Below are 21,323 nucleotides of genomic sequence, written 5' to 3' on the forward strand. Positions count from 1 at the left end.
ACACTGTATCCCTAAATACAGTGGGATTAAAGGCATGCACCACCATGTCTGGCCTTGTTTTGATTTTGAAACAGAGTCTTATTCTGTAGCCCAGGCTGGTGTTGAAACCATAGCAATCCTCTGGGATTACAAGTGTGAGCCACCCCAGTCTCATGTAGCTCAGGTTGGCCTCAAACTCCCTGTGAATTTAAGGAAGACACTGATTCCAGTCCTCCTGACTCTACCCCCCCATGTGCAGAGGCAGGTGGATCTCTGTGAGTTTGATACCAGCCTGGTCTACAAAGTGAGTCCAGGACAGCCAAGGCTACCTACACAGAGAGACCCTGCCTCAAGCAAAACAAAACAAACAACAAAGCCAAAAAAACTCATTTAAAAGCCCGGAGGTGGGGGCTAGAGAGATGGCTCAGTGGTTAAGAGCGCCACCTGCTCTTGTAGAGGTCCTGAGTTCAATTCCCAGCAACCACATGGAGGCTCACAATCGCCTATAATGTAATCTGATACCCTCTTCTGCAAATAAAGCACTCATATGCAATAAATAAAATAAATAAATCTTAAAAAAAAGAAGAAGAAGAAGAAGAAGAAGAAGCCAGGAGGTGGTAGCACACTCCTGTAATCCCAGCCCTCGGGAGACAGAGGCAGGTCAATCTCTGTGAATTCGAGGCCAGCCTGGTCTACAAAGCAAGTTGAGGACTGCCAGGGCTACACAGAGAAATTCTGCCTCTGTGTGAAAGAAAGGAAAGAAGGAAGGAAGGAAGGAAAAAGGAAGAGAAGTGAAAGCAGAGCAGTTAGAGCTTCAAGGCCACCCCTGGCTATGGAGAAAGTTTGAGTTCAGCAGCCTAGATGTGCTAACTAGCTTTATGTCAACTTGACAGAAGGCAGGATCATTAGAGAAGAAGGGATCCTAACGTAGAAAATGCCTTTGTAGGATTGGCCTGTCTTCACATCTTTAGGGCATTTTCTTTTCTTTTCTTTTTTTGGTTTTTCTAGGCAGGGTCTCTCTGTGTAGCCTTGACTCCTGGACTCGCTTTGTAGACCAGGCTGGCCTCGAACTCACAGCGATTTGTCTGCCTCTGCCTCCCGAGTGCCCAGGGCCTAAAGGCGTGCGCCACCAGGCTACTTAGCTCTTTTAAACGAGATTGCCGGTGTCAGACGGCAGTGGGAACTCGGGCGTTCCAAAAGCCTGTGACGATACCAAAATGTCGCAGCCTTTTGTTAAACTGCCGCGCTATGTGCAGCAGAGGAAGCTGGTGGGTGTCCAACACTGGCTGGTGGGCAGGTCCGGTGAGAGGCAGGCCCAGCAGGACCTAACACGGGCCTGGTGGGTGCTTTACTGGAAGTCAGCACCGACCTCACAGCCTCACGGCACATGGCAGACTTATGGGCAGGCAAGCCCCAGGTAGTCTGAAACTCGAGGGGCCGGACAGGTAGCTGTTTGATTGGCAGCTGAGTTCGGGCATCCAGTGGCGATTCTCCAGAGAGAAGGGGAGCCCTCCCTTCCCCGGAATAAATGGAATCTACAGACATCCCACCCACCAGGCTGGGTCAGCCTGGATTGTGTGCAGCAGTCTGGCGAAGAAGGAGGAGGAGGAAGAGGAGGAGGAGGAGGAGGAGGAGGAAAGAAAGAAAGAAAGAAAGAAAGAAAGAAAGAAAGAAAGAAAGAAAGAAAGAAAGAAAGATAAGCTACTCCCCCCAGGGACCTTCGTAGGCCAGGTGGGCACTTACCTGGGGTCTTTCATACTTGTCCCTCCTGTGATGGGGATTTCAACCTTCCACACGGAGTGTTTCCACCTTTCCCTGTCCTGCCCCTCTCTTCTGAACAGGGCCCTAGCTTGCTTTCCAGGCTCTATGAGAGTTTCTGCTGCCTCTCCAGACATCAGGCCTGGACTGTGACCCCACGTCCTGCAGCGCCCCCATCGGCCTTCGATACATCTCCAGCAAACATCTTTCTTGGGCTTTGGGGAGCGAATTGCTATGCTATATCTGAGTCTGGCCAGCAGGGGGTGCCACAAGATCTATATTTGTTTCAGTTACAGCCATCTGTGGCTCTACAGATCTGGAAGGAAGGTTTGCTACCCTGTCCTCCATTTCTTCACAGGAGCACAGCGCCTGCCTGAGTACAGAGATGAGTTCAGGAAATTGTAGTTGAGCTGAGTCCAGTCCAGACACGGGAGGAACAGGCAAAAGGACTGCGCATTTAAGGTCAGCCTGGGATACAGAGCAAGAACATTTCACAACAAAAGACCCTGGGGTGTGGTGAGGCTCTAAAGGCAGGAGGATCTCTGTGAGTCTGGGGCCAGCCTGATATACGTAGCAAGTTCAAGGCTAGCCAGGGCTACCTGGTGAGACTCTGGCGAGACTGAGAAAAGAGAGGCAGTGAGATGACTCAGCTGGCAAACTGCTTGCCACACAATAACAAAGACCTGGGTTGGTATCCCCAAACACTTGCCTGGTATCTGGGTGCTGCTGTGGGTATCTGCATCCTCTCATGGTGGGGAAGAGACAAGCCAATCTCTGGAGTTTACTGGCTACCATAAGCCAGCTGAGGGTTTTCCGATTCAGTGAGAGATCCTGCCTCAAAAAACATGATGGGAGCCGGGCCGTGGTGGCGCACGCCTTTAATCCGAGGACTCAGGAGGCAGAGGCAGGCGGATCACTGTGAGTTCAAGGCCAGCCTGGTCTACAAAGCGACTCCAGGACAGTCAAGGCTACACAGAGAAACCCTGTCTCCAAAAACAAAAGAAAAGAAAACAAAAGAAGCCCAAGGCTGAGGTGTGATCAGGGCCTTGCTCCCTCTGAAGACGCAGGCAAGGGCTGTCTAGGCCTCCTCCCTCCTGGCAACCTATGCCTCTCATTCCTTGGCTTGTGAATGCATCCCTGGTGTTTTCCGTCTTTACAGACCACCTTCTTTCTGTGCCTTCATGCCCTTTTCTCTCTGTAGGTCGGCTCCGAGCCCTGCCCCCTCACTCCGCCATCCCCTATTGCCCCACCCTCCATCCCCCTACACACCCAGCCCCCCACCCCCATATGTGCTTTCAGTTGTCTCCATTTTTTTCCACCTTATTTTTTGAGGCAAGGTCTCTCCGTGAACTTGGAATTCATCCTGTCAGCTTGACTGTGTGGCCAGCACGCCCCAAGGCTTCTCCTTGTTTGTGTCCCCACCAGAGCGGGACCACAGACACACATTGTTGCTCCTGGCTTTTACAGGGGTGCCAAGGGTTTGAACTCAGCTTCTCATACTTGCACAGTAAGCACTTTGCCCACTGAGCTGTGACCCCAGCCCTGACCTCACTCGGTCGTTTTTCCGGGACTGGGGTTCAAACCCTGGGTCTAGTGTGAGTTGTTTTGTTTTGTTTTGTTTAACCACTGGAGCTAAACCCCAGAACTGACTCCTGTTTTTCCTTTAACATGTATTTATTTATTTGAAAGCAAGGCGCTGTAGTGCACGCCTATAATCCCAGCACTCTAGAGGCAGAGGCAGGTGGATCTCTGTGAGTTCGAGGCCAGCCTGGCCTACAGAGCGAGTCCAGGGCAGCCAAGGATACACAAAGAAAAACCAAAACCAAAACAAAAAAACCACTTATTTATTTATTTGTGTGTGGACGTGTTCATGCTGTGACACTTGTGTGCAGGCTGGAGAATAACTGGCAGGAGCTGGTTCTCTCTTTCCACCATGTCGGTATTGGGGAGTGAATTCAAGTTGGCAGCTTGGTGACAAATGCACTTACCTGCTGAGCTATCCTACTGGCCCCCTGCTTTATTTTTTTAAAGATTTATTTATTATGTACACAGTGCTCTGTCTGCATGTATGCCTGCATGACAGAAAGGGGCATCAGATCACGTTATAGATGGTTGTGAGCCACCATGTGGTTGCTGGGAATTGAACTCAGGACCTCTGGAAGAGCAGTCAGTGCTCTTAACCTCTAATCCACCTCCCCAGCCCCTATTTTATTTTATTTTATTTTATTTAATAAAGAGAGTGATCTTAGTAAGCTAGGGCCAACTGGTGGCCTTGCTGTAGCTTTATTACTGCTGTAAAGACAAAATAAGGTCACATCTGGGGACCTGGGGTTAGGACCCCAGTACATCTACTTTAGGGGGTGCACAAGTCAACTGCTAAGAGTCTGTAAGCAAAGAGAGCCAGACTGTGAGTGGGGTAAGTTTTCATGCGCAGGCCTAACATCATGTCCTTGGGGCAAAACTCAGCTCATCATATCTGTTCCTCAGACCCTGGCTGAGGTCAGGACAGATGCATGAGAATCCTTTAGGCTCTCCAAGCCTGGGCCAGCCTGGGCTAGCTGGAAGTCCCTGTGCATCACAAACAGACTGGGGGGCTAGCTCTGGCTAAAGGAGTCAGATTTCAGACAGACAGTTGTAAGTAGGCCAGCTTCCTCCTGTTGCAGATGAGAAACCAGAAGTTAGCTCCAGGCCACAGAAGGCAAGGGGTCTGGGCTATCCCTGGATGGGGGTCGGGGACACTGGCCAGTGTGGGTGGCCACACAGGCCTGGGGCCATTGTCCTTCATCCTGCCGCAGTAATCAGGACACTTAGCCCTGGATGTCTCATCATCTCCCACTCCTGGCTCAGCTCCAGCCCGGACAGCCTTGACCTGTGTGAGCTCTATGGCCTCTGAGATCCTCCAGGGCCCTCCTCTGCTGTCCCTTATCAGCTGTGGCCTCCCTGGTGGCCTCCTCCCGGCTCTTCCTGTTCCTCTCACCAACACCTCCTCACAAGGGCTCTGGGCCTCTTTGCAGATAACGACTCTGGAGTTCAGAGGCCTTGTGGTTTGTCTAACACTGAGAGTCCAGAATCCAGGGCTCGGCTCACGGGTACCCAGATCATTCGGTCCGGCCTTTTGAGCTCTGGAGGATAAGGGAGAGGGGCCCCTGTCTCCACGTTCAGTCTGTTATGCTGTGTATATGTAATAGAGGCCTTACGGGGCAGAATATGTACCCAGGTGAAAGAATGCTGTCCTAGCATGCAGTAAGCACAGGCTTCCATCCCCAGCACCCAGGAAGCCAGCACTCTTCCCAAGGATGCCCAAACCAGTGCATCTGGTCTTGGGAGCTTCCAAAAGGAGGGGGCATATTAGCACTTGGGAGGAAGAAGAAGGAGAGTCAAGAATTCAAGGTCACACTGGGTGGTGGTGGCACATGCCTTTTATCCCAGCACTTGGGAGGCAGAGGCAGGTGGATCGCTGTGAGTTCAAGGCCAGCCTAGTCTACAAAGTGAGTTCAGGACAGTCAAGCCTAACACAGAGAGACCCTGTCTCGAAAAACAAAACAAACAAAAAGTGAGTCCTCGCACATAGGCCCTGCTGCAACAACAACCTGTGAACACTAGAGGGCGTGAGGATGACGGAAACTCCGTCTAGAATGTGCTGACAGCAAGGTGTGTGGAGGACCCAGAGACGTGATAACCAGGATGACAAGATGTCATTCCCAAGGCTTTGCCTCTTGTGACAACTGTTTCATTTTGTCCTCACAGCAAAACCGGAAATGGGAAGTCTCCGTGAGAGCTCCACTTCACAGCGAGAGGCAAAAGCTCGGTGTCATGAAATGAGCCCTTGTAGATTGCCACATCAGCACCCAGAGGCTGGGCTTGCAGGTGGCTCTGACTTTACAGACCAGATGTTGTCCCTTACTCTTCCCCGGCCTCCCACCCAAGTCCCTTCCAGGTGGCTTTGCTTAGAGGTGGGGAGGAAAATCTAGGCCTAGAATCCCTTCTAGAGAGGGTGGGCTCTGGGCCACCAGGGGGTTGGGGGAGGGAAAGAAGGAAGCAGCCAGCGGTTGTGGGACTAGCTATGACTACAGGGAGGTCCTGCCTGGAAGCCATTTTGACTGGGCTCTGGCAGAGCTGGTCCCCTGGGAAGCAGCCAGGGCTATTAATACCCTCCCTGCTGAGTCAGGGGGCTCTTGCGTTGCAATATCACAAGATGCAGAAGTCCTAGGGTAGCAAGGACACTCTTGACTCCAGTGTCTCCTTCCTCCCACCTGCACTGTCTACCTCAGGCTGTGACCTCTGTAGTAAGTGGAGGCCAGTGCCCTGCGCAGGGCTGTCCTCAGACAGCGTTCTTAGGTACAAGAATCATTCTTCTGCCGGGCGGTGGTGGCACACGCCTTTAATCCCAGCACTTGGGAAGTAGAAGCAGGTGGATTGTTGTGAGTTCGAGATCAGCCTGGTCTACAAAGTGAGTCCAGGACAGCCAAGGCTACACAGAGAAACCTTGTCTCAGGGTGGTGGTGGTGGTGGTGGAGAATCATTCTTCTAAATATTGCTTTGTAGAAGGCCTGCTGTGTGCTCATCTCTGTCCAGGAAGCCGGGGCCCCTACAGTTCATTTCATCTCCTGCCCACACAGGGCCCCGGTCACACCTCTAGCAAGGTCCCTGAGTTTAAGCTATCAAAGGCACATAGGACTAGGTTCCAGAGACTCTGGTCACTCTGGGTGGGCAGCGGCTGATGAGGGCAAGGACCCCACATGGGGCAGCTTCAACATGGAGAAAGGAGATGCAAGGATGGGGTACCTCAGAGAGAGGCTCCCTGTGGCTCCTTCGGCTTCATCCTTTCCTGTCCCAGACTCCAAGAGCCTGCCCAGGTCTCTGCTACCATCCTGGCATGGCTGTGACAGATTTCCATGTGGCCTTATAAGAACAGAACAGGCTCACTCCTTGGCCACCCGGCCTTGAGGATTCCAACATCCTGCTGTGAAGGCTATTTGCCTAGAGGCTCCATTTTGAGCATAAGTTCCAAACAGACCAGCTGCTCAGGATCTATCTGTCTGTCTACTTATCTATCTTGTTTTGGTTTTTCTTTTTTAAAGACTTATTTATTATGTATACAGTATTCTGCCTGCATGTACGCCTGTACACCAGAGGTGGACACCAGATCTCATTATAGATATGGGATTTGAACTCAGGACCTCTGGAAGAGCATCTAGGGCTCTTAAACTCTGAGCCATCTCTCCAGTCCGGGTTTTTTGTTTTTTGTTTTTTTTTAAGACAGGAATTTTAGGAAACACCTGGCTGGCGTAGATTGAGGATTTGGTCCAGATGAAGAACATTAGCAAGTATTTGGGATTATGGACGGGAGGTAGCTTGGTGGAAACTGTCAGAAGCAGATGGCATGGGATTGGGGCAGGGAGATACGGGAGGTAGTTTAGGAGATTAATATCTGCCCTGCCCCAGGTGAACCAAGGCTATTTTAAAATACAATAGGCGTCTGTGTCTTCATTGATTGCTAGCGGGTTAGAAAATACCACTATAATAATTATAGGGCTAATAAGCATTTATTAAGCTCTACTTTTAAAACAACCACAACAGGGTTTCTCTGCATAGCCCTGGCTGTCCTGGGCTCATTTTGTAGACCAGGCTGGCCTCGAACATTCAGAGATCCTCCTGCCTTTGCCTCTCTGAGTGCCAGGATTAAAGGCGTGCACCACCATGCCCAGTTTTCTCATTTACTTTTTTTAAAGATAGATTTCACCATATAGCTCAGGGTAGTGTCAAACTTGCGACCATCCTGCTTCTGCCGACCAATCGCTGTGATTCCAGGTCTGTGTCACCAGGCCCAGCAGATCGCGTGTTGTTTAAACTCGGTCATTCTGTGTGGTGTCTGTAGAATTTGTTCAAGGGCTTAGTGGCTACATACCTGAGTCTCACCGGTGGCACATTCCTCTTCTCACAGCCTCCTGGTGTGTCACACTAGGACCCTCGAGGGACCTTGCCTTCTTCCCCGCTCCTCCTCCTCCCATACCACAGGACACAGACAATGCTAAACTCCCTGCGCTTGTAACCCAGGTCTGGTCCACTTTCTCAGCTCTGGTCTACATAGCAGGGCTTTAGCTCCAAGGCCCCTGCAGAGAACCCTTATCAACCAGCCCCACACATCCCTGAGAGCCTGGGACGGGCAGCCCACTGCGATCCCAGGCTTTCACAAGCCCTGTTATCAGAAGACACATTCCAACCCACGCTCCCCGCTCCTGCACAGAATGAGATAGGGCCTGTAGTCTTCCGGCCACGTGGGAAGGGGCACCAGGGGAAGCAGAGGTTATCTCGGCAGGAAGCCACACTGCAGGACTGTTGCTTCAGACTACTTGAGAAAACACCTTAGGGTTGGCTTTTTGGGTTAGCCTTCAGCCCAGGATGTGACTGACTGGCTAGCTAAGGACCCCTGCGGAGGCAGAAGCCAGGAAGCCGAAGTCTGTTCCTAGGAGCCAGGAGGTGGCTCCCCAGACATGGGGAGGGTCCATAACACTTTTCTCAGTCATCTGGCTTTCCCCTAAGCCCTGGCAGCACCTGGTTTGTGGGAGGGTTCTCAGCATAGCTAGCAATGGGACAGAGCAAGGGGTTGGCTTCACACAGTAGCCAGGGGCAAAGGCTGTGTGTGTGTGTGTGTGTGTGTGTGTGTGTGTGTGTGTGTGTGTGTGTGTGTGTGTGTGTTTGAGACAGGGTTCCTCTGTGTATCCCTGGCTGTGCTGGTTTGCTTTTTTGTTTTTTCCAAGACAGGGTCTCTCTGTGTTAGCTTTGGCCATCCCGGACTCACTTTGTAGACCAGGCTGGCCTCAAACTCACAGTGATCGCCTGCCTCTGCCTCCTGAGTGCTGGGATTAAAGGCGTGCGCCACCACGCCCTGCTGGCCCTGGCTGTCCTGGAACTTGCTCTGTAGACCAGGCTGGCCTCCTCAAACTCACAGAGATCCACCTGTCCTGAGTGCTGGGATTAAAGATGTGCACCACCACAACTTGGCTTCAACTTTCTTAGTTCATGTCTTAGGTGACAATGTCTTGAAGGGCTTAGTACGGGACCTGGCACCTAGGCTAGATGTGGTGGCACACACCTGTAATCCCAGCACTTGGGAGGCAGAGGTAGGTACCTCTCTGTGAGTCAGCAATCAGCCTGGTCTACATAACAAGTTCAGTACATCCAGGGAGACATAGCAAGACCCTGTGTTGGAAAGAGAGAGGCCGACACATAGTAGGCACTTCTGGAAGTGTCTTCTACACCCACACAAACACTTGGTGAACTGGGTGTGTTGGTCTACAGCTACAGTCACAACACTGCAGAGGCTGAGGTAAAGGATTAAGAGTCTGAGGCTATCCCACAACTACAGAGCAAGACCTTCAAGCATACACACCCTCGAAAAACCCCAAAACAAACACACACTGAGTGCTACTTGGTTGACTGTCATATGGCAACTTCTTTAACTTTTAAAAAATGTATTTTCTTTTTTCCCGAGACAGGGTTTCTCTGTGTAGCCTTGGCCATCCTGGACTCACTTTGTAGACCAGGCTGGCCTGGAACTCGCAGCGATCCACCTGCCTCTGCCTCCTGGGTGCTGGGATTAAAGGCATGCGCCACCACGCCCTGCTAAAAAATGTATTTTCAATTGTGTGTATGAGCGTGTGTATCGGTGTAATGGGCATCTGTATGTAACTGTATGTGCATGTTACTTCCCCCATAACCCTAGTTCCAGGTGATCCAACGCCCTCTTTTGGCTTCTGGAGGCTGTGGGAAAGAATAAGCCTTGTTACAGGTGGGAGCAATCTTGGCGGGCTTTACCCTTGGGGCACCCCATGAATACCTTGTGACAGACTGAGTGGAGCCATCCTGGGTCTGGAATTCAGGAAGCAGACCTGGGAACCCCACCTGGACTATTGTCTTTCTAATGGACCCTCACCGGGAGACGGTCCTTCCCACGTGACTCAGGCAGTTGGGGAAGAGAGAATAACAAAGTCAGCTGGGCGAGAGAGCGCGGGGAGAGCAGCGGAGCAGCTGGACCAGCACGCGGGCCAGAGAGATACCTGAGGACCGGTCCCGTGGAACGGCTACCGGAAGGTTCACTCTTTTGTCCCTTTAACCTTTTTCCTTCTTGTATAAGCTAGTTGGGTTGTATAATAAAGTTTAATTGCTAAGAAACAGAGTCAACAGGAGGCATCTAGACACAGGTGCAAACACCCGCCTCACACTTGTCCACAGGTGAGTCTGTGGAAAGAATCCGCATAGGCACCAGAGACCCCCAACCCTGTCTTCCAGCTCTCATATGCTCAGCAGCAGCCTGGAAGGAGACACAGGCTTAGCTCAACCTGCCACAGGAAGCCCAAAGAAGCTTCTGCCAGCAAGGCCATGCAGGGGATCTTTCAGGAGAAGGAAAAAAAACCACTGGGGAAAACTAGGAACAAAGCTGCTTGGGCCACCCAGTGTGGCAGCACACAGGCAAAGTGAGCATGGGAGCCGGGCGTGGTGGCGCACGCCTTTAATCCCAGCACTCGGGAGGCAGAGGCAGGCGGATCGCTGTGAGTTCGAGGCCAGCCTGGTCTACAAAGTGAGTCCAGGATGGCCAAGGCTACACAGAGAAACCCTGTCTCGAAAAACCAAAAAAAAAAAAAAAAAAAAAAAAAAAAAAAAAACAAAGTGAGCATGGGTTCCTGTGTCTAGAGGGTGAAACATGGGCCTTGAGGCGCTGGGGTGCAAAGGCAGAGCATAGAGCCAGTTTGTCTGAAGTAGCCAAGTGGGCCAGGATGCTGGAGGCCTGGTTCCCATGGCAACCACAGTATGGAGGGATTCAAACTGTGGGTTTTGTTGTTTCATTTGGTATGGTTTGCTTTTTCTTTTTCTTTTCTTTTTTAAATATATATTTATTAAGTATATAGTGTTTTGCTTGCATGTGCACCTGCACACCAGAAGAGGGTACTAGATCTCATTGTAGATGGTTGTGAGCCACCATATGGTTGCTGGGAATTGAACTCAGGACCTTTGGAAGAGTAGGCAGTGCTCTTAACCTCTGAGCCATCTCTCCAGCCCCATGGTTTGGTTTTTCAAGACAGGGTTTCTCTGTGTAACAGCCTTGGCAGTCCTGGACTCACTTTATAGACCAAGCTGGCCTTGAGCTCACAGAGATCTGCCTGTCTCTGCAAGCTGTGGGTTTTGAACAGACATGAAGCATTGGGCGGGAGCTCAACAAGTTCTTTCTGAAGGCAAATGCCAAACAGGGCCTCTAAGTCAACTGGAGCCATGACCTCACGGGCAGAGATGGATTTACACATAAAAGCAAGTATGCCCAGGGTAAGGTCTGGGAAGGACTGCAGATATCTAAGGGACAGATCTATTGGGAACATGGATCAGTCAATGTTATCTCCTATGCTATGACAACAAGATGCCAAGAGATAAAGCTGGCAAAGGACAGACGTGTGTGTGTGTGTGTGTGTGTGTGTTTGTGTGCGCGTGTGCACATATGTGTCTGTTTATGTTCATGTCTGAGGGTGCTCATGTATACGTGTATGTGTGGAACCCAGAGGGCAATCCTAGGTTCTTTCTTTTTTCTTATGTGTGCATGGCGTACATGCATGTGTAGTCACATGTATGTGGGCAGGTGTGTGTGTGTGTGTGTGTATGACTGTGCTTGCATGTATAATAGTGTATGCTGAGGCTCAAGGTTCCTTGATTGCTGTTTTCTTTATTCATGATAGGACTTCGTGGTCAACCCCAGAGCCTGCAGAAAGGGCTAGCCTGGTGGTGTTGCTGTTAATTTAAAGGTAGGGTCTAATAAATTTTCATTAGCCCTATAATTATTATGGAGATATTTTCTTTTTTGGTTTTTTCGAGACTGGGTTTCTCTGTGTAGCCTTGGCTGTCCTGGACTCAATTTGTAGACCAGGTTGGCCTTGAACTCACATCAAGCTGCCTGCCTCTGCCTCCCGAGTGCTGGGATTAAAGGCGTGCGCCACCACACCAGGTTTATGGCGGTATTTTCTAACCTGCCATCAATCAATAAAAACACAGACACCGGCTACATTTTAAAATACCCTTGGTTCACCTGGAGCAGGGCAGATATTAATCCCCTAAACTACCTTACATATCTCCCTGCCCCAATCCCATGCCATCTGCTTCTGATAATGTTTGATAATCGTGCTACCTCCATCCATAATCCCAAATACTTGCTAATGTTCTTCATCTGGGCCGAATTCTCCATCCATGCCAGCTACATGCTTCTCCTCCACCTCACCCATGGCACCTCCTTGCTTCTCTTCTTCCTCTATTCCCCCTGTCTCTTCCAGTCTCTGACTGCTCCCTTTCCCAAGAACCTCTCTGTCCCACCAGCCCAGGAACCTTAGTCACACCTATCCCATTTGCCCCGCCTGGGTGTGTTGACTTTTTAACAGGAATAAGTTCAAACAGGAATAAGATCTTAGGCAAGGTTACAAACATTTAGGGGTACGCGAGTCTGCTCATTGGGGCAGCAACCAGACCAAACCCCAACAAGGCAGCTTGCTCCAGGGGTTCCCCTATCTCACTGGAATCACAGGGGTCTGCCACTTTACCCAATATCACATGGGATTTCACACTGGCACAGCAAGCACTTTAACCACAGAGCCATTTCCCCAGTCCTTAGTTTTTGAGACCAGGTCTCTCTCTGGACCTGAAGCTTGCTGATCACGGTAGCTCGGGAGGTCAGCGAGCCCCAGGAACCCACCTGTCTACACCTCTCAGAGGTGAGAGGTGTAGAGGTGTAGACCTGATGGCTTTGGTGTATTCATTCTGAGGATCGAACTTGGGTCTTCAGCCTTGCTCAGCGGGCACTTTACCAACTGAGCTATTAGCCCAGCCCTAGCCCCATTTGAAACTCCAATACAAATGAAGTGTCCAGAAGTGAAACATGCATTTAAAATAAAACACACAGGGCTCTTAAGATGGGTAGGTGGGTAAAGGCACTTGGCACCAAGGCTCATGACCTGAGTCCCATCCTTGGACCCCAGGGTGACAAGAACTGACTCCTGCAAGTGGTCCTCCCCTGACCTGTGCACGTGCACCATGCCATGCACGTGCTCCTCCCAACAGAGATAAAGAAATAGACAAATTAAAAAACAAAGAGCAAAAAAACAAAACAAAACAAAACAACAACAACAAAGAGCAAACACATAGTTCTGAGATCTGACTCGATGGAGTTTAAGGTTAGACTGGTGGTGGCTGCACACGGCTGTAATCCCAGCACTCGGGAGGCAGAGGCAGGTGGGTCTCTGTGAGTTTGAGGCTGGCCTGATCTACAAAGTGAGTTCCAGAACAGATAGGGCTACGCAGAGAATCCCTGTGTAATTCCCAAAACTAACCTGTAAGCCCCACCTTCCCAAGGACCAGGTAACTTCCTGGAATGCTGGGAGTTGCAGTTCTTGGAAAATAACAAAAGCTCATGGGACAGTATGGTGGCCTATAGGTTTGTCTTTATAAATTCTTGCAACATACACACACACACAAAACAAAAAACAACAACAACAAAAAAAATAAATTCTTGCAACACATGGCTCAGGGCCATTCCAGGGAGTGGTCCTGACCAAAGTCCATCTCTTGGCCAGTATTAATATTTAATGAAGCTTGCTTTAAATTTGGCCCTAAAATGGTGGAGTTGATTTTTCTCAGGTGAATCTCAAGATTGACACCAGTCTCAAAAATACCATTAAAACAATTAAGATTTTGGCCGGGTGTGGTGGCACACGCCTTTAATCTCAGCACTCAGGAGGCAGAGGTAGGCAGATTGCTGGGAGTTCCAGGCCAGCTTGGTTAAAAAGCGAGTCCAGGACAGCCAAGGCTACACAGAGAGACCCTGTCTTGAAAAGCCTAAATAAACAAATAAATAAAATTAAGGTATATTTCAATTACAAAGGCCTAAAAATAAATTAAACTATAAACCTCTGAGGATATAAAAGGTCTAAATATGTTATGACAAATTATAAACAATGGTAATATAAGCTTCAGGAAGTAAAAACAACAACAGCAGCAACAAAAAAACAAAGCTGTAAGACTTGGATCCACCTCTTACAGCTCCAATAGACTCCAGAAAAGAACTGTCGCACCAGGTGGTGACGCACGCCTTTAATCCCAGCACTCGGGAGGCAGAGGCAGGTGGATCTCTGTGAGTTCAAAGCCAGCCTGCTCTGCAAAGCAAGTCCAGGCCAGCCAAGGCTACACAGAGAAACCCTGTCATGAAAAACCAAAAATAAATAAACAAACAGACAAACAAACAAACAAACAAACAAAAGAATTCCTGTCTACCAAGCGCCCCAGCTCTTCCCAGCCTGTTGCCTACCCCTGAGGGGGGAGGCTCCAGATATAAAGGCTTCCCTTAAGACCTTTAACTTTAACTTCTGTGCCTTCTGTACCTGCCATGGCAGAGCTCCAATCGGCTGATAGACACCATCCAGAAATCAGCTGCAGACCACAAACTGCTCCGAGGATGATCTACACCACCAGCGCCTCACGCAGTCCTTCAAACCCGGAAAGCCCAGGACTTGCTGAAAACCGGAATAAACCGGTTCAATCGGTATGATTGCTCCCTGTCTCTTCAGCTGGGTCAGCTAACTGGCTGCTTCTGATGAACCCCTGTTGCCTTAACTCCCTCATGGCCTTTGGCTAATATTTCAGCCTTTCTGGGCCCTGACAGTGGGGCCCTACTTTCAGCAGGAAGTAGTTACAGAGGAGATTACATCGCCCCTTATCCTCAGCAAAGGGCTGGAGTATTAGATCCAAGGCAAAGGGGACAAAAATGGCTACCCATAGAAACTGTTGGTCTCAGGAGGCAGAGGCAGATGGATCTCTGTGAGTTTGGGGCCAGCCTGGTCTACAAAGTGAGTCCAGGACAACCAGAGCTGTTACATAGAGAAACCCTATCTCGAAAACCAAAAATAAATACAACAACAACAACAAAAGAAGAAGAAAAACAGGAAAAAAAAAAAAAAAAAAGGAAAGAAAAGGAACTTTTGGTATACCATGATTATATGGTCTTAAAGTATTTGTTCTAGCCACGCTGATCAAACAGATATACTTTATGAATGAGCATCTTTTCATACATTACACACTTTGCTTCCCCTCAGATACAGAATGCTAAGATCTTATTTAGGATTTGACAGGGACACATAAGACAAGGCGTAGGGGATGAAGAACCAGCCTGCCTCCATCTTAGGCTTGAAAGCCATCTCGTAGTAAACACAAACCAAGCTCAGTTTATGATTAGACCTGTTTCTCAATAATTGGGTATGGCCCACCTGCAACCTTAACTACAAATGGCTCTGTGCCTCCTGTTCATGCTTATGTTCTGCTCCTGTAACCCCACATATTTTTCCTGCCAACCCCCCCATTTGGAAATCCCCTACCCCTGAGCTCTAAAAGCCTGGTCTTCCTCACATCTGAGACTGACCTCTCAAGAGCCCCCTTTGTGGGGAGGGGGAGGCAGCTGGTGAACATGAAGGAAAAAGCTTGCTTTGTTTGATTTAATTGATTTGGCTGATGATTTGGGTCGGTGGTGGGCTTCCTCCTCCCATCTTTGGAATTAATTATACATGCAGACAAAACATTCACATACTAAAAATTAAACAACAGCAAGAAAAACTAAAAACACCTAGATGAGACGCCCCCCCAACCAGCACATCCCCAAGTCAAAGCATAGATCTGGTTAAGAAACAATTCAGAATATTAGGAAAAAGTAGATCACAAAACTCTACATTTTTGTTGTTGTTGTTTAAAAATTATCTACACTATTACAAAAAAAAAAAAAAAAATTGGAAAGGACTAACCAAAACATTTTGGCCTTTGGTGTTCCTGTGTTTTGTTTTGTTTTGAATAATGAAAAAGAAGTTGTGTGTAACCAAAGCACATAATAATAATCCGACGATCCGGTCATTTCTTAAAGAAATTCTCCCTGTTCCTCCCAAAGCTCTCAAGGGAACTCCTTGCACATCTGCAGGCCCAGGGCTCAGGGCTAATAGAATTTCTTTCCTCTAGGAGGAGGGAGAAGAGGTGACCTAGGTCACTCTAGACGCCAGAGCCCTCCCCACCAGAACTCCCTGACTCCAGGCTCGGGGTGCCCCAGGACCCTGCTCACACAGCTATGCCTCTGCCACCCCTCCTGGGTGGGAAGGGCAGTGTTGTGGGCAGAGGTTCCACACACACTGTCCTCACGTCCATAGTAGAAGCAAGCAGCAGAGGCCGACGTGGCTTCTGGACTCCAGATGCTCCTCTCAAGAGTCCTGCTGGACTCCCCTCTCCAGGCTTGGCCTCAGGGTAGGCCTTGTGGGAGGTGGGGAGGCGGGAGGCAGAGCCTCTGCCAGACTGCACAGCTGGGCTGCTGATGGGCGGGACTTTCTCTGGGCCCAATAGCCATGTAACTCTCCTGGAAGACTATTTTTTTTTTTGAACCAGCAAGCCTCATCCTGGGGCCAGGTTTCTCTCTCTCTCTCTCTCTCTCTCTCTCTCTCTCTCTCTCTCTCTCTCTCTTTCCTCTCTCTGCCTCACCCCCATCCCCCCTTTTTTTAAAAAATAAGATTTATTTATTATGTATACAGTATGCATCAGATCACATTATAGATGGTTGTGAGTCACCATATGGTTGCTGGGAATTGAACTCAGGACCTCTGGAAGAGCAGGCAGTGCCCTTAACCACTGAGCCACCTCTCCAGCCTAAATCTTTCTTTTTGGCTAAAGATTAGGAGAAGAAAAACCCCCACAATTTATCTACTTATTTATGAGTGTGCATGTATGTTCAGGACATAGCTCAGTTGGTAGAGGGCTTGTCTGGCATGCATGAGGTCCTGGGTTCAATTCCTAGCACCGCATAAACCAGACATGAAGGCGCAGGCTGTTTCCCAGCACCCCAGATGTACAGGAAGGCGGATCAGAAGCTCAAGATCATCTTTGGCTATATGGGGAGCTGGAGGCCAGCTTGGGTGACATGAGACCCTGCCTCAAACAAAGGCAGGACACTGAGTTGACTTTGAACTTGAGAGAAGTGAGTCATTTTTCTAGAATATGCTCCGTGCTTAGAAGGCTGGGTTTTTGGTTTGTTTTGGTTTGTTTAGTTTTTGTTTTTTGTTTTCGAGACAGGGTTTCTCTGTGTAGCCTTGGCTGTCCTGGACTCACTTTGTAGACTAGGCTGGCCTCAAACTCACAGCGATTCTCTTGCCTCTGCCTCCCGAGTGCTGGGATTACAGGCATGCACCACCATGCCCGGCCTGCAGGCTGGGTTTTTACTTGCTAAATCTGGCATGGTGCTGAGACTTCATACAAACCTCTGCCTGCAGGAAGGTGTGCAAAAGTGTGAGCATACACACTCATGCAACGGTATGAATGTGTAAATGTATATGGCTTTAGAGGCACATGAGTACGGGTGTACACGTACACAGGAAAAAGGCATAAGAGTCCCAGGTTTGTTCGAGTGACATGCACATACAAGTGTATTCTTTTTAAGTATAAACATGCATGGCCACATTCACAGCTACATGCATGTGCGCTCTAACGCATGAAGAGTTAGACACAGAAGAATGATCACCGTGCAAGAGAGACATAGGGCCCTCAGCCAGCCATGCTGTGTGTGTGTGTGTGTGTGTGTGTGTGTGTGTGTGTGTGTGTGTGTGTGTGTGTCTAGGTGTATGTGTAAACAACAGTGGGACTCTGAGCTCTCAGTTACTGAAGCATGGTGTCAGCTTGGTCCCATGACTGACAGTGATTTTTCCCAAGTAAGAAAAAGTCAGATGGGGGGCTGGAGAGATGGTTCAGTGGTTAAGAGCACTGCCGACTCTTCCAAAGGACCTGGGTTCAATTCCCAGCACCCACATGGCAGCTCACAACTGTCTGTAACTCCAAGATCTGACACTCTCACACCAACGCACATAAATTAAATGAAAATATTAGAAGAAGAAGAAGAAGAAGAAGAAGAAGAAGAAGAAGAGGAAGAAGAAGAAGAAGAGGAAGAAGAAGAAGAAGAAGAAGAAGAAGAAGAAGAAGAAGAAGAAGAAGAAGAAGAAGAAGAAGAAGAAGAAGCTGGTACAGGCTGGTGAGGGCCATGTGCATGCACACACTGGTTACATAAATTCCATGGCCCAAGCAGTGGCCAAACGTTCAGTCCTTGGTGAGCCAGAAGGCAGTGGGTCCTGAGGTTGTGGGATTTTCTAGGTCCTGCGGCCCCGCCCCTTGGCCTTTCTGATTGCTTCACTCCTATTTCACACTGTATCTATGTTGGTCTTGCCTCCTCCTGAGGCATCATTGAGGCTTAGAGCCCTGACTACTTGTTCTCCGGGGGTTTTCTCCCAGCCCCATCACTGTCACCATGCTAGCTGTGTGTGCACAGGGACTTTCAGCTGCCTCCTCTTTACCTCATCAAACTTTTACTTTACGGAAGATCAGATGGGATCTCAGAGCCAAGAGTTTAGAGGTGATACCTTCAGACCCGGCTCCAGTATGCGAGGAAGGGGTCAGGGTCACACCTCTGCCACTCAGCACTTGTGTTTGTCCCATGGCCCAGAGCCATGGAACCAGGAGGCTGACAGTGAGGGACAGGCTCTGCAGTGTCTGAGGTCTTGAGGTAACATCACCACCTCTGGACCTCACTTTTCCATATCTGTGAAATGGGACTGCGTGATTCTAGAGATCTCATGGTTTGCTGTTGGAGAGAAACGGCATGGAAGCTGATGACCTCTACAGCATCTGCGGGCGGGTGGCTGGGGTGGGAGGAGCCCCAAGGTGTCCCTTATCTGTTTCCTGTGGCCACATAACAGATTTGCCACAAGCTTAGTGGCTTAAAGCCACACACGCCTGCCCTGCCGCTCTGTGGGGCAGAAGTCCCCAGCAGCATCACCCCGCCAGATGGAGGTGCTGTCAGCTTTGCTCCTTCCCAGCTCCTTCTGTGGTTTGTGACCCCTGGTGACTCCTCCTGCACCTCAAAGCCATCCAGCCAGCACTATTCTCAATCTGAGCGCCACCCCCGCCCCCTCCTGTGTACTCCCTTCTGGTTCAAGGGTTCTTGTGATCCCTGGGCTCCCAGAGATGTCTGGCCTGTTAGTCAGCTGCTCGGCAGCCTCCTTCCATGGGCTGCCCAGATCCTGTTGGAGTGACTACAGCAGAACACCTCAGGCTGAGGAGCTTGTAAACAACAGAAATGTCTTCCTCCTGGCCGGAAGCTGAGTTCAGAGGTCAGATGCTGGTGAGGGAAGGCCCTGGGCTAGGTTTGCAGGTGCCAGCTTTCCTCCTTCCTCCCCACACAGTGGAAGGGCATGTGTCTCCTTGGGTTCTGTTTATATGGGTTCTGCTCTCATGATGTCATGACTTCCCTGCTGCCTTCATCTAATGTCGCCCTCCTGGGGCTGGGATTCTAACACATGAGTGTATGGGGGACACACATTCTCCCTCCATAGGCCCATATCACACAACATAGTTACAGGTTCTGGGATTAAGATGTGGTCAGCATTGGGGGGGGGGGTGTTATTTTGAGTGGACAACACCATGTCTTGGAGCCGTAAGACAAAGGCCTGAGGCTGGGCGGTGGTGGCGCATGCCCTTAATTCCCGCACTTGGGAGGCAGAGGCAGGCGGATCTCTGTGAGTTGAAGGCCAGCCTGGTCTACAGAGTAAGCTCCTGACAGCCAGGGCTACACAGAGAAGAAACCTTGTCTCTAAAAACCAAACCAAACCAAACCAAAAAACCAAAAATGAAAAACAGACAAAGGCCCAGACATCGGCCTGGAGCCTGGGTACATATCCAGGGTCACTTTTCCCTATGGTGGGATTGCTGCTACTTTTGACATTGTGCCCAAGCTGTCCAACCTGGTGAGACCCGGAGGGACCAATGTGTCACAGCCTGAGTGTTCAAGGATGCCCTTGAACTTCTCACTTTCCTGCCTCCATCTCCCAAGTGCTAGGATTATAGCCACCATGTCCAGTTTATGCAGAGTTGGGGGTTGAACCCAGGCTCCGTGTACGCTGGGCAAGCCATCTGACTCCACAGAACTACAGCTTGTCCTCAGGGTCTGTCAGCTCTTCATAGATTCTGCTCAGGGAGCCAAGTGGCACGTAAAAATCACATGCTTGCCTCATATCTGCTGGCTCCTGCTTTATGCTCTGTGATATAGTCACTGCAACCTAACAGCTGGCATGTCAGATGGGAGATGCTGGGTGGGCGGGATGGGAAGGAAGTTATTAGGGAGGCAAGAGGGCATAGCCAAACTCAGGGCCAACCCCAGGCTTGGCATAACAGCCTGGGTGCAGAGAGACTGTTGGGGCTATGGGGCCATGGAGCAGGAGGGGCATGAGGGGGCATGGGTGGGAGGGACGAAGGGTAGAGGAGGGGTCACATTTATGATGCATTTCTGAGGGCCATGGAGAGACTATCCCACCTTGTTACCAGTGTACCCAGTGTCCAGCCAAGATGGAACTCATGAGGTCACGTCAAGCACGACCTCAGAGGACAAAAAGAAGGAAAGAAATAAAAAGCCAGGTGCTGTGACCCATGGCAGCAATCCCAGTACTTGGGAGCCTGAGGTAGGAGGATTGCAAGTTCAAAGCCAACCTGGGCAACTCAGCAAGACCTTGCCCTAAAATAGGTAAAAATGGATGTACACTGTCATCAGTAGTGCACTTAGCTTGTGAGAAGCCTTAGTTTTGATGGCAACGCTGCAAAATCAGAAGGCGGGAGACAGTAGTCAGCTCCTCCTCCTGGGGTGTAGTCACCATTCTGAGTCCACACACTCTCTGTCTCTGTCCTTGACTGGGACACCTACAGCTGTCATCGACCACCTGCCACCTGCCCACCTCATCCAGGCTTTCTCCGGGAGCACAGTAGATTTGTGGTTCCAGGCTAGCTGCCGCCCCTTTGTTCCCGTTTCTCTTCTGAGACTCTACCCTGTGGGCTAGAGTGTTGTCTCTACAGCCCCGGGCCTCCATGGTCAGGAGCCGCTGAGCATAAGTGGGCCGAAGTTCAGAAACAGCTAGGTCAGCCTCTGTGGTGGACACTGAACCCAGCCTGTGCCAAGCTCCCGTGAGGAGGGCACTCCTGTGCTACTCAGCAGCCCACAGGGACCAATGGCATCCCAGGACACCATGGAACAGGTGGAGACGCCAGCATCAGCTGCTGCTGCCACCACACAGGATGTGGCTCCAGGCTGGCGACACTCTCAGGCTTCTCCATTCCCATCAGGCACTTCGGCCGCCCACTCGCCCTCCTGAAGACTGTCACTTACCTCCGTGACCCTTCAGAGGTGGCCTCTCAGGGCCCCGACCTGCCAGGAGTTGTAGTCCCTGTAGGGAGGCAGAAGTCCAGCCCAGCCCATTCCTGGCTTTGCTATGTATGATTATTCCCAGAGGATGGGGGCGAGGCGAGGAGACACCGCCCTCACTCTTCTCCTCAGCACCCTGCCAGGCACTCCCAGCCCCCTTGGGAATGTACAGAGGCATTTTAAAGATGGTGGAGCCAGCCAGGATTCAGGGTTGGATGGGGCTCTTCAGCATGATGGTAATCCTGGTACCTGCCTCTTCTGAGTGTCTTCAGGAAAAGCAGGTCAAAGACTGTACCTT

The sequence above is a fragment of the Acomys russatus genome, chromosome 24, assembly GCF_903995435.1.
Source record: "Acomys russatus chromosome 24, mAcoRus1.1, whole genome shotgun sequence".
NCBI lineage: Eukaryota > Metazoa > Chordata > Mammalia > Rodentia > Muridae > Acomys > Acomys russatus.